At 36.2% G+C, this 18,228-nt stretch overlaps 1 long non-coding RNA gene across 1 annotated transcript in view; it reads right to left on the bottom strand.

The window, feature by feature from the left end:
* LOC112532117 overlaps positions 1–17,971 on the bottom strand; it is a 214,778-nt gene extending 196,807 nt beyond the window's left edge. The window contains exon 1 of the long non-coding RNA XR_005858661.2: positions 17,674–17,971. This is a non-coding gene — a long non-coding RNA (uncharacterized LOC112532117). The remainder of the gene's footprint in view (positions 1–17,673) is intronic.
* Between the last annotated feature and the right edge of the window lie 257 nt (positions 17,972–18,228).

An 18,228-nucleotide genomic window follows, 5' to 3' on the forward strand; every position in this document is an offset into this window, starting at 1 on the left:
ATTTTTTAAACAAGAAAATAAAGATGAACTGTAGGCATCCTCATCATAATCACACTCTCTAAATAAAACCTAAATAGAAAGAAATTGGATAGCTATTCAACCAGTGGCTAGAGCTGCCCACCATTAGTCACAAGACCTGATTCAGTTACAGGGCTGTTACTTTCCTCCACATGTAATTTTCAACTTTTTCAGCAATATATGTATTATAGAGACATCAAGGAAAAAATCCAGATTCACTCAGACAAGATCAAATAAAGGTCAAATATTCCTGACAAATGTTCATTTAACCTGCTTTTCAACACAGGACACTCTTAAACTTCCAAACTATCAAAACCTTTAGAGGTATCATCTTACCTAACTCCTTTTTTGCTGACAGTTCCTCTTGTTTTTCAACCAAGAGAGAAGAAATATGTCTACTACCATATTCATGATGACTTTTTTGCACAGTAGAAAACAGTTATGTCTCCATCTTATTGCCTAGTCACTTAGACTTAAAAATGTCTTTTTTTTAACTATTTCATATAAACTGTGTTTCCCAAAAGTCTTTTCATTCTCACCACTATTCTGCACACATCCTCTCCAATAGTGGTAACACTTTCAGGAAACAGAACTCATGTGAGGATTACCAATAACTACACTGACTGCTCAACATTTTGACTTCTTTATTAGATTCCTAGTATAGCAGAATATACTTTAACTTTCTTCATCAGCATTACGCTGCTTAGATGTTATTTGCTCTGAGGCTCACGGTTAATTTCTGATTATTTTTCCCATATGTACAGATCCTTTTTAATCACAAACATGTCTTGTCAAATGTTTCCTATATCTGCACTCACTGGTCAGTGGGTTGGTTGACTCATTTATGTATTGCCTCATTATCATCTAAGTAATTATAGAATTGTTTAGTATTGTTTGTTCTGATGTCCTATCAGCTATTAAATTGAGACTGGCTATTATAGTGTTCCCTGGAATCTACACCTTCTTTTTTATTTGAAAACTGAATTCCCTCACAGTAAGGACATAGAAGCACAATACTCTTAAGTATAAGTCTTATCAACCAGGCTTTTACATGAATAGAAAGGTGCTGTTTCTTTTCAGATAGGGATTCATATCTTAAAATACTCAATGTCTATTTTAATGTGAAAGAAGCATTGTCCTGATTTTTTTCATAGATATTGCCTGTTTTGAGCAGCAGACGATCCTGAGGCCAGGAGACATTTGATTCTCCAAAAGATGTTTGCAGGAGAGGAAATCCATGGCGCACAGGAGTATTGAGTGGCAGATACAAAAGGACATCAGAAAGATATACAGCTCTTCCTAAACTATAATGATTAAGTTAACCATGTATAAAGTCTCAAAATGTTAGCATGAAGGCTATAAGATGCCAAAAAGCTAAGTAAATTGAAAAATAAAAAGAAGAAGAAGAAGAAGAAGAAAGAAAAAAAAGCTAAACAAGGTGACAAAAAAATATATCAAAATATATCAGATGTTAGATACTTGCAAATGTAGGCAGTAGGTGAATGAGGAAATGGCCTCAGTTCATGCCAGAGGAGGTTCAGGTGGGATATTAGGAAAAAATTCTTCTCCAAAACAGTGGTTGGATGCTGAAACAGGCTGCCCAGGGATGTAGTTGAGTCACCATCCCTAGAGGTGTTCAAGAAATGTTTAGATTTTGTACTACAGGACATGGCTTAGTGGGGAAATATTGGTGTTAGGTAGATGGTCAGACTAGATGATCTTAGAGATCTTTTCCAACCTTGGTGATTCTATGATTCTATGAACATGGACCTTCTGATTGGTATTCAGATTTGTTCAGTTCCATTCCCAGGTGAGTGAAGATGGGAAATTTATCACATAAAACACCTTCAGAGTCAAATAAAACATGATTTCATAGCAGAAGTATCAACAGCATGGCTGTAGTATGTTCTGGAGTTAACTTGCTGTTGTCTCTTGACTAGATACTGCTCAAACATTTATTGATTTTGAAGGTAACAAAAATGCTGTAACACTTGCATACATTTTCCCATCTTTATATAACATCTTTAATTTAATTAACTTATTGAATTTCCCTATGAAATCATTTCTACAGTGTAAAATTCAGTGCCTATTTGGAGACTCATGTTTAAAATACAGTCTGTGAAGAATATTTGAAGGCAGGAAAACTATTTAAGGGTAAAAAAGCTAAGATGCCAGCCAGGCTTGTAAAATAAGTACAACTACTTTCCAACTATCTCCAGAATTTATATGCAAATCATTCAGACAATTGGGTTTTTGACAAAATTCAATTAGCATTTTTATTAGTGTTTAGGATGTGCTAATTTTAATAGGCTGATAATTAAATGCTTGGCTTATTGTTCTGTAACATGAAGATAACAATTCTGTCCTTACTTACAGAAGATAATGATATTCAAGCTTTCAAAACACTCAGAGATACATATATAACACTACCATGGATTACTTTACAAAATAAAAAGAATTAAAAAAAAGTTAACATTAAATGTGATCAGTGTACCAGAAGTACAAAATGATGAGAAAAGTCAGTCCATTAGGTTTCCCAAAAACTTTGTCATTTTCTGTTATATAAAATATCTCATCTTAATAAGGTAATGGTGATAATGGGATGCACAATATTGATCATCGGACCTCTGTGTTAGTTCAGCTACTTGCAGGGAAAGGAAAGCAGGTAATTATAGTAGAAAAAAAAAAAAAAGAATACAGAGTAGAAATTATCAAAAAAAAAAAAAGACATCTTCAGTTAATTCATCATTTGCTCTATATAAGACAGAATATTTTGCATAACACTGATTTCAAAGATTTTACTAAGCAAAATTAATCCCACCTACACCATGCCTATTAAGCAACAAAGCTGTAAAGATGCTGGGGAAGTACAATCTTCCTTAAGATCCAGTTAGAGTACAACATATTTAACATAGTTAACACCCAAGGTGGGATTGTGTTATGTCTTGGCTCCATGTAATGAAAATATATTTTTCTCACTCCAGTGTCAGAAACAAAAGTGTTATCTGATCATTTAGCCATGAGATTCTTAAAATGTCATACTTGAGAATTTAAAATACCCATTATTATTTATTAGCTAAATGTAGGAATACCTCATATTAATGTTTGAGAAAAAAAACTGCACAGAAAGAGAGAGCAAATTAATTAATTCTGACACTTGTACTACCCTTCTTCAGTGTCTGCCACTGTCCCTCCAGCACGTCATGATCTTTTGCCTCTTCTCAGTTCTGTGCAATCTTGTGTATATGCATGGTGAAAAGTACTCGTAGTTCTTTTTTAAAAATTAGGTTAAAATTTTTTCCCTTAAGAAACAAAATTTCTCCCAAAAAATATATTTCTCTAATCTAAAATAACCTCTTTGATGTGGATCAGTAGCCCGGCACAACCATGGATTAAACAAGCCAGATGGACTGATCATGAGTAGCTAATAATCTTTTAATTGCAGTTTGACAGCTACTAAAGCAATAACAGAGAAGCTTAAAGGATTCCTTTGCTCACACAATATAAAAGCTTGTCAGATCCAGTCCGTACAATTTTATAAGTATGTTTGTATTTTTGGACATTTTCAAATTACATGTGGTTATACATGTGTAGATCAGAATCCATTTGTGGAAGTTAACTTCATGAGCATATAATTTTTCCACCCTATATTAGAAAATTCTTAACAGTACATGTGAAATTTTTTAACAACAGATGGCTGCTTTAGTTCCTACTTTAGATTTTGTTTCTGTTTTTTCTCCTCAATATTCAGCATAATTATACCTTGAGTTAGACAAAAGCCAAGGTTAGCAGTGCCATCCGCTATATTACAATAATAAATGTAGATAAAAAAGCTTTTCTGAATCACTTAGTAAAGAAAAACATCTAGGTTGGAACCACTCTGACTCAAAGTAAGTACATAATTAAAAGATCCTATGTTACAGGAAGATCCCAACCACACACAAGAAATGGAGGTCAAATTTCTTCAACTTTTAATATTATTCCAAGACATTAATGTACGAAAAAGGACTAAATTAAAATTCCTACTTATTGCTACATGGAACATAAATTAATAGATATACCTGAAAAATACAAATGTAGAGATTGAACATACTCTCAGAGTCTGAAGGATTTCTATATTAAGTCCCAACAATGGTATAGAGATTCAAACTGCAGACTTGCATTTTACTGTTTCTCTTTGAATTCTTATTTTGTCATTTTGTATTAGAGAAACCTTATCTTCTCACTAGTTTAAGGAAAAGCTAAAGTACTGAACATTAAGGTAAGCCAGCAAATAAGTACAGTGGTGGACATCATATGAGTAAACAAATAGATACTGACAATCTTATGCAATATCACAGATATCATACAGGCCGCCCAAGCTGTTGGTAAGACATCTTTTAACCCACTAAATGCATAAAACCAGTTAAAATCTACTTTTTCAATTATATAGCTTTGCTATTCAGGGCATAAAGGCCACTCATTCTATCTCTACCAAGACAGTGGCATAATGCTTTAATGATACGAGTTTTAGTATCAATTCAAGGAAATAGATCAGGGAAGCACCCAGATGTCAGACCCCAGACATCAGGCAGCTCAAGGTCAAACAAAGACAGCAGATTTTTTTCATGACTGAGAGGAGTGACCTACAGGTCTGTCCACAGGCTATATTAAGATATATCCCCTTCCATGGGATATATTAAAAATAAAGCAACATGCATGAGTATCAGTGACATTGCTCAGTATATTGTCTTTCAGTTCATTAAATTACTTCTACTTACTCAATACAGAATACATATATCCAGTTGATATAGCAAATGTTACAAGATACTTTGAAATCAGGGTTAATTTATTTATTGAATTCAATAGATTAAGATCTCTGTGCCTTGGACATAACTGCTCTAGGACATCTCTGCCTTGGGACACAAAGAGTATCACTGAAATATCTGACAGTTCATTTGAGCATGTCATGACAGATGCAGATGTGATGCCTCCTCTACACCGAGCCCACTTTCCTGTCAGCTCTGTTTTATAGTAGTACACACATCCTGCTTACACCTCCATGTGTCAAGTAGTACAAGGCCAAGGCTTCCCCAGTTGCACCGGAGAGGCTGTTACCTCCAGTCACTGCCACAATGTACCACTGGCTCTGAGCGTTCAGGCTGCAAGTGTACCTCATCCTGCTGCACGGTGCCATCTTCTCTTCTTTATCAGAACTTTGGGAAGCTTGTGGCAAGTTGGAATGTTTCTGCCCCCTTAATTTCTGTATTTTCCTTGTAGAGGCTGATCCTAAATTATCAAGATGCTGATTTAAAATACTGGACTCATGGTATCAAATAAAATTAGGCTGAATGAGACATTAAGACATCATCTGCTCCATCCTTTGTTTCAAGGTAAGGTCAGCTAGATGTATTTTTCCTAACAGATGTGTCTCTAGCCTATCCTAAAAGATCTTAACTTAGCTGAGAGTTTATAAACTTTTAGAAATTCAAGCTTTTTTTTTTTTTCAGAAATGCAACTTTAAATTTGCAAATGTTCTTACTGAATTGTTTTTACATATATCCATGTAAGAAGTTATCATTGTTAGGGTAGGTGTCAGCAATGAGAGCTGTCTGAGAAACCTGTTCAAGGCTCGAAAGGGTTACTGCGGTTTTGCCCCAAGCCTCTAGAATTGACTGGGATTGTTGTGGCCAAAGTGCAGGACCCCACACCTTGTCTCATTGAACTCCATCTCACTAGCCTCAGCCCAGCAATCCAGCCTGTCCAGATACCTTCAAAGGGTTTTCCTAACCTCAGGCAGATCAACACTTCCTCCTAACCTGGTGTCTTCTGCAAACTTACTGAGGATATACTCAATACTCTCATCCAGGTCATCAGTAAAGATACAGAACAAGACAGGCCCCAGTTCTGATCCCTGGGGAATACCACTCGTGACTAGTCACCAACTGAGTTAACTCCATTTGCCATTACTCTCTGGGACTGGCCATCCAGCCAGTTCTTTACCCAGCAAAGAGTGTACCAGCCCAAGCCATGGACTGCCAGCTTCTCTAGGAGGATCTGTGGGAGACTGTGTCAAACACTTTACTCATATCTTGGTAAACTATGTCGACAGACTTTCTCTCATCTACCAGGCAGGTCCCTCAGTCATAGAAGGAGATGAGGTTGGTGAAGCAGGACCTGCCTTTCATGAATCCATGCTGGCTGGGCCTTCACTTATCTATGGTGAATTTATAGACACTCTGGATTGGCAAAATATGCATTAATAATTTATATTACATGACTTCACCCTCAAGAGAGCAGTCATTGTTAGACAGAATCCCGGTACGGGCTACATAGGATAAAATCTGATCTGACATCATTCAGGCATGTAAAACTAGCATGATATGCATAAAATGTAGGTCCTGCTTCTTTTCTGGTGATCTCAGTAATTGTAAGTTAATGGGTGCCCACAAGAAGAGAAAATGGTTGGTGGGAAAATAGCATTACATTATGTGATGCATTTTTTCTGCTACAGTAAGTAGGAAAGAATTTTCACAGATAATTCTTTGGCTGAAATTTCTCATCTGAGTTACAGATAGAAGGTGACATGCAAATATGCTTTTCCTGTTAGGATGAAAGTACAGATCCTCTGGGAGATACCAGCTTTAGTATGATGGGCAATTTCTTTGTCTTCGTAGACTTATGCATGTTGTTGACTTTAATTTTTCATTACATCTGACCAATTGTTGGTGATATTTTAGTAGTCAGTGAAATTAGAACTGAATGTTTAATTTGAGTTTTGTATTGAAGTTTTAGCAGGGACAAGTTACTCACGATTCAGGCATTCTTGGTCAAATTAATCAGTAAAATAAAAAGTGGCTTGTCTTTCATTCTATGACCAAGCTCTTCTGGGATTTAAAGGTTCTTTGTCTTATCTGACACTTTGGCAAGTTGAATTATTTAGTGAATTGAAGAAAGCATCCATTTCCCTTGCAGATTACATTTAAGTAATGAAGATAGTGTTTGGGCAAAACAATCAGCTTTACTTAATGGTGCTTTGAAATCAAGTCTCTAAGAAGAAGCTGAGTGATTTCGGCATGACTACATTTTGTATTATCATCTGGTATGAAAAATGCATTGTATTCTCACTTCCTTCCTCCCTAGGCAAACTCAATTTCCAACACCTATGATCTGAATAAACTCTATACACTCTTAACAAAAGATTTAAACTGAGAAAAGCTTATGGATTTTTAGAAGTACATTTTGAAGTCCGAAACAACCAAGTTACATTAATTTATACAAAGTCAGAAGGAGTACACAAAGCCAGTAATCTGTAGAAAGGAAGTCTCCCCATTTGTCTAACATAGTGAGTTAGAAAAGATACACCTTGTGAGGAAAGACAATGAACCAGAGAAGGAAAGAAAGTTGTCTGAGGCATTTTCACCAGGTTGAAGGAAGCCTGGCCAGGTTATGTGGTGACAGCACTGCAGTTGCTCTTTTTGCAGGGTTGCAGTAGGTAAGCAGTTGCCTTCATCAAGATGTTAGAATGTAAACAGTTTAAACTTTTTTTTTTTTTTTCTGTTGGGCACTAATCCTTGAATCACCTGTTACTGAAGAAATAAACTTCTAGATTTTTTTTACCTGCAAAGATCAATTCAATTACTGTCCTTCAGGGACATTATTATCACTTCTGGCAAAAGAGAGCTGTCTAAAAAGTGTTTCATCCAAGCTGCTTTCCTTGAAAAAAAAAAAAAAAAGATTCTGGAATATATATCACAATTGCTTTTTGAAATGGACAGTACATGGAAGATCAAAATTAGGAGAAAACGAGGAGGCAAATCTATACTTTAATTGTATTTCTCTTGTTGCTTTTAAATAATTGAAGCCAGAAACAAGGTTACTCCACTGGGAGACGAACGTTAAATGAACACAAAATGTTGCCTGCATACAAGCATCTACCAGGACAACTAAAAATCCAATATACAGAACACAGTTTAATGATTAAAAATAAAAATTGTTTGTTCCACAGACAGCAAGTGGACAGATGGATGGAAGGCCTGGACGAGCTGTTTGATGGCCTCCCACCATTTGTTCTGGTATGCCAAGTGGTAATTATTCTGCAGAAAACTGTGTAGATCCAGACTGTGTTTTGTCACATAAAATCTATACAATGACAAGGATCATAAACAATTCTGTAGGCATGACTACACTGGATTTAAGAAAGAAATGATGTAATGACATGTCATTGTAATTCTGAAGATGACAGAGGAATAATTGTGTGCAGTAGTGTGGTCACTCCTGGACAAACTGACACATACGAAAAATCAGAAGTCTTGCCAGACAAAAAAATAATGTTGAAATGTATTTTGTACTTTACCCAAATGTTTTTTGCATTTACAATTCTAGCTATGGCCCTTTTGTGTCACAGTGCTAAAATTCACAGTCCTGATACTGAACTATGTTTTCAGTCAGCTAGTAATTTTTAGCTACATTTTCTTCTGACAGGAGAAAATTGCATATGCCAGTTGGATTTAGCTGTAGGTCAGCTACAGTTCAGCACTGTAGTCCTATCTATACAATCTGTTGAGTCATTGTAATGATTTATCTTGTGGATATTGTTTTCAGTTCTTCAGAAATCATATGGAGGCATTGAAGAGCACTGAAAACCAGTTTGGTTATCAATAAATGATCAAAATTGTCACTAAATTTGAGTATTTTGACTAGATACACAGGGCTACAAAATGCACATTTTAAAGTAATAGCTAAACGTCTAGGGTAAGTTAGGATAAACAATTCCTTTTTTGACAATAATAAATTATTTATCTTGTTACAAATCAGAATGTGATATTATTATCACCATACAAGTTTTCTTTCTACTGATTAAGGGCTCGTATCATTTCAGCATAGGTGATTGTCTTCACTAAAATATAATACATAAACAACATCATATCTAAGACTTAGAATTCCCTTTCAACCTACATGTTCACTGCTGTGACATATGTCCTGGTTCTATCCGGGACAGATTTTCTTTCTTTCCAGTAGCTTGTATGGTGCTCTGTTATGGATTTAGGATGAGAATAATGTTGATAACACACTTAGTTATTGTTGATCAGTACTTCCACACAGGCTCATGCTGCCCTGTCAGTGAGGAGCCTTGGCATGTAACAACGATCTGGAAGGCTCAAACATGTGGCCCAAACCAGCCAGAGGGATATGTCATACCATGTGGTGTCATGTTGAATAGTAAAACTGGGAGAGTTGGTCAGAGTGACTGCAGTTACTTTGGGTTTGAGTAGACATAGGTTAGCTGGCAGTGAGCACTATGCATTACTTGCTTTTTTAAATTCTTTTCTTTGTTCTTTCTTTACTCTTTTTAAACTGTCCTTATCTTAAGTTATGAGTTTCCTTTTTTTTTTTTTTACCTTTTTTTTTTTTTTTTTTTTACCTTTTTCAGTTCTCTCTTCTGTCTCACTTTGAGGGTAGTGGTGAGTGAATGGCTGTGCGTTCCTTAGCTTCTTGCCAGGTTAAACCAGAACACATAGTTCAGTTTATAATCCTGATTACTGATTGCTTCGTATTAGTCTAGCATAACCTACAATTTTTTTCTACTGACCAGTACTATTAAGAGGACAATATTTTTTCTTTAATTTAATATGTCTATGCTTGTCAAGATAATTCTGTCTATTAGCCTGACCTCTGATTATCTTCAGATACACAATGAAGATGATCACAAATTGCAGAGCTGCACACATTTCAAAAGGAAATATAAGGGTGTTGAAAAAACAAATCTGCAAATTCCTTCAGGTTAAAAGGCTTAAATTAGTTTATGTCATCCATGATCCCTGACTCATTATTTCAATTTCCACAAAACCACATGGAAAATCACACTGGATAAACGCTGCTTGTGAAAAACTTAAGAGCAATGGGATGTTTGTATAAATAAAAGACTGTCCTTAATTAAAATACTTCTATGGCCACTTTGGCAACTCTCTGTGGAACAGAGATTAATCTTGGAGGATGATAGAATTTAACATCTGCTGTATTCATAGTCAGTCCTTGTTTAGATATGTGAAGTTAGAAAGTGTACAGATAAAATTCCACATTTCCATATACTCAGTACCCAGACTGTAGTGCTTACTTACATCTACATCTAGTCACTGAAACAAAGTGAGTTCTCCAAAATGTAAAGACAGGTTCACAGTATAGAGCAAACTATTCCAGGTGCAGTTGTGAAGAGACAGAGCTCTACAAATGACTTTAATTTTAATTTTAGAGTTGCAGACATGTAGGAATGTGCTAATTTTATGGTAGGTTTTTGTAAACAGTTTTGGGATATGGACATGTTAATAAGTTATTTCATACTGTTTAATATCTAAGACAGGAAGAATGAGTCACACTCATAAGGCCACTATTCTCCAGTTTGAGTGCAAAGGAGATAAAAATTATTAATCAAGACCAAATATTAAAACAGAATAGGGGAAAAATCCTGCCCAGAGAGACCTATTGCTTCTGATTTCATGATAAGATCTCTCTTCATATCCATAAAATTTTACTGCTTTTCGTTGTTCCTATATGGCATTTCAGATGCTTATCCACTCACACTCTCTATTGTACATCAACATCTATTCTGGCACTTTAGTTGGCATCCAGGTTTTTACTGCTCATGACAAAATCATATTTTATTAACATTGTCCACATGGAAGCTACATGGTCAGGTAGCATGGTCAGATTTGTTGAAGAGCTAAAAGAAAAACAGGTGACTGTAACTTTTTAAAAAGGTTACTCAGCTAGTTTAGTTCTGACACTGCAAAATAAACAGCAGTGGGGGTCGAAAACAAATAATTACAATTCCAAAGGTACATTCTTTTTACAAATTAAAAAGAGCTGCATATTGAGTTTTCTTATTGACTATCACATCTCCTTCAGTTTACGAGCTATCTACCATGCACTCAGCCTAAAAATATTCCTTTTGTTGAGACTTTCTGCTAAAAATATTTTGAATCTAATCTCTTATAATTAGATAAATAGATCGTCTTCTAGATTTGCTTCCTTAATGAACAGTCTAGACCTGCAATAACACCAGGCCTGAATAATTGAATTTTTAATTTGAAATATTTTTAGTCAAATATTTTGCAGGAAGTGTGTTAATTATTTTTAACAATTAGAAGCTAGTGAGTCATTTTCTAGTTAGTTTTTGTTTGGGGCTTTGTTGGTGTTTTTTTTTTTTTTTTTTTTTTTTTTCCACAGAAATGAAAAAGATCGTAGAACGAGGCAATAGAAACTCATTTTTGTCATCGTTATCGAAGAAGGAGACTTTCAATGAAAGTTCCTCTGTAATCTTACCTTTAGACCTATAAAATTCAATCTCTGAATAAGGAGCTGATAAATCAGCAGCCTCTGGGAAGTAAATTAACTCATAAGAATCTTAAATAGATTACTTACAGGTGGCTAACTAAGAAAGTGAATATCTTCAGGCATGAGATGGAAAGAACTTACCCTGGATCAGACACATCTTACAGGAGAATTCAGTGCCGAAATATAATTTAATCTATTAAAAAGAAGTAAGCCAAAGCAGTTATAAGGTGCAACTGCATGATATAAATATTTAAAAATAAATCTAATTCTGCAGCCTATATTAGACTTCAAACAGCTTTAACAGGTAAAGTTGAAGAAAGGTATTTTTCTTCTCTCAAGAAGATGGAAAAGGCATGATGTTATGGCAGAAATTTAAGAATATATTAATAATATTCCTATGAGGAGAAATGCTCTACAGCACACAAAAAACAGTGCCCATTTATACAGAGAAGTGGGAAGGTCAGACTTCTCTGTCTGTACATTTTAAAGGAGGAGTGGTATGAGAGAAACTTGTGAATACCGCGATTGGCCAAAACCATGGCTCTAAATTTTTTATTAAATAGAGAGTAAGTGGATTAAGCAGATAAATGATGAAATATAAAGCTATTTAAAGTGATGAAAACCTTGTTTTAGACATGTTTGGATGGATTAAAGTAGATGAACCCTGTAATGTAAATGGAGTCATTCATGCACATTTGACATTTTACAGTGTAACAGCACAAACAGGGATTATTGATACACCAATAAGAATAGACTCTTTGTTGTTTGGACAAGAACTGAGTTTGACATTGTTATTCATTGGATTTCTTATAAATTTGATATAATTTCATTATTTCTGACAATCAGATGACACAATTTTTCTAGGATCTTGAAAGTTGATTACATACAGTTGTCTGCCAAGAATATTATTAAAGCAAATTAGAACATCAAGAATAACAGAGCTAAACATTTTTTCCAAAGTAAATTTCTCTTGCATTTCTTGAAAGTTGGACAAAAATTTTATTTATGACTCACTACATTTCCTACTACTCATTGGACTGTTCTCAGTCACTTTGCTCAGCAAACTGTCCATAACTTCAGACATTCATAATGGGTGAAAGAAATGCTTGAAATGCTTCAAATGATGTATAATGGTCAGAGGGTCAGAAGTTCAGATAGTCACTCACGCCTTTGTTCTCCTTCCTCTCATTTATATACTAAATGTGCTAGAGTGTACTGGGGAGCTTTTGATTGCCTTCAAAGGGAATTGGCAAAAATGCCCTTGCAAAGCAGTCATACGTTCCCTATTTCCATATCTATTCCCCCCACCCCTCCTGATCTGTCTTCAGCTTTGCTAACCTCTACAAGAGGCACACATCTGGTAACTAATGCTTTCTCTCCTGCCAATTTTTTTTCCTATCTCTGAGTCATTTGTTACTCTCGAGAAGCCCGCTATGGGCTTTTAATAGGCACAGCATATTCAGCTGGATCAGGTCGGTACTACAGTATGCAGAGTGTTTTCCCAGGGCTGAACGTGCCATTATACGCATTTTACCTCTCTGGCTAGATAGAGAGCTACAACAAAGCTGCCCTAGGCCTCATAAAAGAGATCAGAAAGGCAGAAGGGCAGCTTGGTTAGGTCAGATTTGTAAATTAAATGAAGTCAGCAGCCAGTCCAGCTGAAAATCATCAAAAACCCATAGCAGGAAGTGCAAAGCACCAAAAAAAAAATGGTAACTGTGAATGAGAAACTAGTACTGACTTCACCTGGTCCCACTTTCCAGTGACTGCTGCAATCTGCCTTCTCCATATGGGATTTGTACCATAATGAAATCTTCTAAAGAGTGGGCATTGCAGATAATGTAGAAGTAGCATTCTGTCAGAACTTGTGCAATTTCTTTCACCAACCACTAATTAAATTGCATGGTAAATACTTCACTGTAATTCCTCGGAGGTAAATAGTATGGAGAGTTGAACAACTGACTTGCAAGTAAACATTTTTAAAAAATGAAAGAATACTTCAGTTTGAACACGTATGTAAGTTTATTTATTCTGGAATCCTGAATTTTAGGCAGTTTCTTCTTCATGTGAGGCTGTAGTAAATTTCATTCCTCAAAGTAAGAATTTTATGTAATATTAGATCTGTCTGAAAGCGTTTGAAGGATGTGAAATCTTTTGTAAAATCATTTTTCTACCACTTGCCAAAATTACAACTAGTCTTAGAGATGGTCAAACAATACAGTTGCAAAACTGATATTGCTCTTTCATTTATGTTTTCCTAAACCAACTAAAAGTTTCAAAGCTTTTACCAAACACCAAAGAGTTACAGCCACTTCTTTTTAATGGTTAAATTCCAGATACTGCCTGGAGCTTGCAGCAAACTCCTGTGGCATGTTCTCTCACGTTGTCTTGCAGTTGTTTTCTCTGTAGCCTCACAGTCACTTATTGTAATTGAATAGTGTGTGACGAAGGTGTGATTGAAAGTGCATTCTCCTTGTCTCTACCTCATTATTCTCCTTACCTCAGCATCCCCTCTAGTCCGGCCACATATCAAGAAGGACTATGCTCCGGCTTTCCACTTCCCAGGTAGCCACTGGGGCCAGTGGGACCCAGGTGGAGGCGGGTAGCACCTCTTCTCCACAGCTCAGCAGCGTGTGTCAGGGCATGCACGTCTATCAGCCATGGCCCTTAAGCACAGTGTGAGACATAATTTAATAATACGAAGTAAATTTAGGGTGAGCCTAGCCACCCAAATGCTTATCTCAGCCAAGGAAGCAGTAACTTATATGCACTATGTATAAGAGCATGCAATAATTTCTGAGATGAGAGCCTAGCTAGCAGTCAGAGGTTTGGCAGGCAAACCAAATAATTGGGACTGTTTTGTACTGAAGACAAAAATCTTTGCAGCCTGAGGTCTGAGACCAGAACAGGCTGCTCAGGGCTTTGCACAGTGAGGTTTGAAAAACATCCAAGGAAAGCCATCTCCTTGAGTAGTCTGCACCACTACCTTACTATTCCCAGGAGGAAAAGCCTTGTCCTCATGCCTGGTACAAAACTCTTCCATTTCCGGTCTGTGAGAAGCATAGATCCCTCTCCATGACCATCTCCACTAGGCTAACCCAGCTCCTGTCCCTCAGCCTTTCATCATAGGACCAGTTCTCCGTCCCTAACAAGCTCAGAGGCCCGAGGAACTCACATCCATTCATCCATGTCTTTCCTGGAGGGGGCCCAAACCCACATGCTGTATTCAGATGTAGCCTCATGAGCGTAAACTAGAGGGAGATGATCACATTCCCTCATAGAAGGGCTTTGCTCCTACACCTGGGAGCTGCTGGTTCATACCTGGCACATGGGGCTCCAGTGCAGGTAAACACTTCTTTAGGGGTTTCAAAAGGAAGGGATGATTGACTGAAAGCACAGGATTTATAGGACATATGCAATCATGTGAAAATCAAATGGGGGTCTGGGAAGAAATGTTTCACCACCACTGAAAGAATCACAGAAATAAGTAATATATTTTCTGCAACTTTTTAATTAAAAAGTGCCTCCTCATTGCGGGATTGGTTCCCATACCAATAAACTCTTCCCAAGCAGAGAACTGAAGGATGATATCCCCATAAGGCAGTGTCTGTATTTCAGACTTCCCTATTTAACATACAGTTTGCCTTCCACCTAAAGTGTTTTCTGGAAATGCTGAACAGTTTGAACAGAACTGAGTTTTCATTTCATGGTTATTTACACCTTCCTGTATTACAGCGGTTTAGAGAAGACTTTGCATTCAGATGTGAGCCTATACCTGAGAATATGTTGATCCTGTGCCTGTCTCATGCAGGAAGAAGAATATTAAATCATCATTCAATCAAAACTCAGTCCCTGCAATGCATTTGAGATAGCAAATGACATGATGCCTTTTTATACAGATTTCATTTTGAGGATGCATATAAGACCCAGAAGTAAACAAATCTGGACAGTGCATATCACAGTTATTGGAAAGAATAAGGACCGTAGGACCAAGTTCTGAATTTAGTGACACACTTCGAACACTCACTTTGCAGGGAAACAAAGGACAGGGCTGAAAAAAAAAATTCTCTCCAGATTTTTTTATGTTAATCAAATCTAGTAATAATATGATAAAAGCATAGACTCACTAGAAGTACTCAAGAGAAAGCAAAAGTATCTGTGATGTTTGCTCTTCTATTCCTCAAGACAAGTTGAGATAAGGATACTAGGGTTGTGTTCAGTAATTTCTTGGAAACAGCACAAAATTCTGACACGGTGCTGGAGAGCAAGGTTGCAAAATCATCCAATTTTCTTGTCTCAATAAAGAATAAATGATTATTCAATGATTCTTCAAACTGGTCGATACATTAGATTATAGAAAATCAACACCATAGTCAAGAAAATACCATAACCACAGTTTCCATGGTAATCCACTAAGCAGCTCCCATTTGCCCTGAAAGTCATTGTCATTCCTATGATATGTGCCTTAACATCAACTTACAGATAAGCTTCATAAAGAACTACAGGATATATCACACTGTTAATTGAAAATTCTTTTGTTACTAACATATTAAACATCATTTTACATTGTAATAAGCCCAAATAAAAATATGCAGTGATAGACAGTTGCTGCAAGGCAAGCTGATCACTTTCTCACAGGTATCTCCATAGGATGTTTTGCAAATATGAAAAGTATTTACTGGTCTGCATCTTTGCAGGCTAAAAACTCCACTATATAACTCACTAGCTGCTAGGTCAAGTATCGCTGAGATGATGTTGAGTACAGAAAAATAGCACTCATCCTGATTTTAATACTAAATTGATGGTTGTGCTGTTTCATAGTGGTAATCTGTACAGTTTAATTTAAAAATTAAATGTCAGAACTCCCCACTCAACATCACGCCACTCTGCTGCGTTACTTGAAGAAATTTTGTTTCTATGGTAACTGCTGGAGAATTTTACAGAGCCATTGATGTCATCCACATACTAAATTTAATTACAATATATACAGACCAGTGAACCATTGATTTCTTTCATAATACAAATCTGGAAATACAATGTAATAGTTACCAGTCACGTAGTATTTTAGTAATCTAAATAAATATACATTTAGAGAAGGATGTGGGTATATTTCCTAAAATATATAAAAATAGAAAGCTTTGGAGAACACACTCTCTTGGCTCTCTCCACTGACAGGTGACCAATTCCATTCTCTATGCAGGAGTAATAGCAGAGCAATTCTGCCACTGCCTCTGGGGCAGCAATGAAAAGGAGATGCTGGGGAACTTGAGGGACTGACAGACCTTTTCTTCAGAGCAGCTCACTTTATAACTCTCAGCTACACAGCTTATCTCAGAAAAGAAATGTGCGTTATAAGAAATATTTTGTCAATGAACTGAAGGAAAGAAATCCCTGAAATTACTAAAAGTCAGGACATAGAATTGAGAGATTTTTCAAAGCCCTAAACTGTTTTAGTCTGCTTCTGATAAACAAGACTTCCCATCAGTGGCCATTTTTCCTTCTGAAAATGAGTCCTTAGAGGCTCTTGATTGTTTTGTAAATAAAAGTTTCAAGAGAAGCTAGAGAGAAAAACTCTGAAGATTTCAAGTTCCATATATTTTCTTGGGTGTGGCCATAGCCCATTAAAAATTTCCCTCTCTTATAAAAAGGCACTGGTCTTAGCACTTTCAAACTCTGATGACTGAGCCTAAGATATAGGTTCAGGGCCCTCTGCAAGAGATGATGTCTCTTAAAAGTTTGACCACTGTCATAGGACCATGTTCTTCTTCAATGTGGAGCTGCACCAAAGCTGTCGTTGAGCGAGCTGACCAGCATCAAGTTCCCCAAATGAGTGGTTTCTTTTAATAGTAGTAACTAGTAGCTCAACTTTCAATTTAATTTTCAGACTAAGGTCTAGGAATTGAAATGGTAGAATTAAGGAGCATTTTCTCTGTCAATATTGTCTTTCTCGTGGTTTTTCATTGTGTTGTTACAGCGAATTATGCCACGAACAGCTGCCTGTATCAGGAGAGCAGGGTATTCCTTATATCAAGAGAAACTGTGCTTTGCCTAGTAAAAACCTTTCAAACAAAATTTTACATCATAATCACATCATGGAAGTTGAATCATAAGAAACGTTTCGAAATACCTTCATCAAATATTAACTATGGCTTCTTTGATTCCCTTGTGATGTAACAGAAACCTAGAAGATCCATACACTGTGAATTTTCTTACAATATCAAATTTTCATACAATATGAAATTTTCTTCTTTCCAGAAATAAATGCAGCAATTTCTAAATGTAATAAATAATCTAGTTATGATATTGATTGGGCTAACCTCTACAAGTATGAATAGTACTTACCTTAACCTGAAGCTTCTTCATTTAATTCTTCTCACTTTTTCTTCTGTTTTGTATATTGGCATTCTTTCTTGGAAATCTTTACCTTTTGCAGAATTCACACTCTATCTAGCAACATCTATAGTACTCAAAAGAGAACAGGTGCTGCAGCAGGGAACTGTTTTTGAGAAGATTCCCTGAATTCAGGCTGCATTCAGTGCTACACTGTTTGCTGAAGCACCTTTTAATAAACAGCAAATATGTATAAACATAATGTATTCTGCTGCTGCCTGGCTTGAAGTGTCTGCAGTATCTCAAATGTGATATGAACAGTTGGACTAGGGTGATTCATAACAGAGTGATTAAAAGGTGTAAACACAGCAGAATCAGAGGGAATAAATAAATAAAATATACTTGCAGAGACTGATTTCCGTGGAATCTCTGTGTGTATAAAATAGTTTGCAAAAGAAAGCCTTAATTTTGTACACCGAGCTGATCATGAGAGATAATGATGAGATAATAACGATGGAGCTATTTGCTGTGATTGAATTTTCTCACAAAGGACTTATTTGCTTGCTT

The sequence above is a fragment of the Gallus gallus genome, chromosome 3 (genome assembly GCF_016699485.2).
Source record: "Gallus gallus isolate bGalGal1 chromosome 3, bGalGal1.mat.broiler.GRCg7b, whole genome shotgun sequence".
In the NCBI taxonomy this organism is placed as follows: domain Eukaryota; kingdom Metazoa; phylum Chordata; class Aves; order Galliformes; family Phasianidae; genus Gallus; species Gallus gallus.